A 621-nucleotide genomic window follows, 5' to 3' on the forward strand; every position below is an offset into this window, starting at 1 on the left:
CCGGGGAACGAACCCGCGTCCCCTGCATCGGCAGGCGGACTCCCAACCACCGCACCACCAGGGAAGCCCAAAGCCATTTTTATTCACTTTAATTTTAAGTAAGTTAAATGACCACAAGTGGCTAGTGGCTACCATATTGGACAGCACAGCTCTACAGGAAGGAAATGGAAGAATGGAACCCATTTTTGATCCTTTGATTATGGCAGCCAGAGGGATCCTGAGACTCAAAGGTGACAGAAGAAGGTGCCAGGTCCTTTTGTTCACAACCCCTTCCCCCAAGTGACAGAGAAGAAGAAACAGAGCGCTCTTACCTTCTCTCCTCAGATAGAGGAGCTTGGGCCGGCGGACAGAAGGACTCATGTGGTCATTGGCTTAGGCTGTGTCTACACGGGCCCAGTGACTCAAGCCGGAACTCTGGATGTGAAATGGAATTTTGGAGGCATGGATTTCAGAGCTCACACACAGTTCCCCTGCTCACACTATGCTTTGTGCAGCTCACCCTGGGGGCACTTACCTGCTGGAGGACTGGACACTTCAAAGGAGGTGGTAACCACTGAAGCAGGTAATGGATCATAAGGATGTGAAGTCTAGATAGGTTATCCAATCAAGAAAATAACCAGA

This window comes from Lipotes vexillifer, unplaced genomic scaffold, assembly GCF_000442215.2.
Source record: "Lipotes vexillifer unplaced genomic scaffold, Lipotes_vexillifer_v1.1 scaffold481, whole genome shotgun sequence".
Taxonomy (NCBI): domain Eukaryota; kingdom Metazoa; phylum Chordata; class Mammalia; order Artiodactyla; family Lipotidae; genus Lipotes; species Lipotes vexillifer.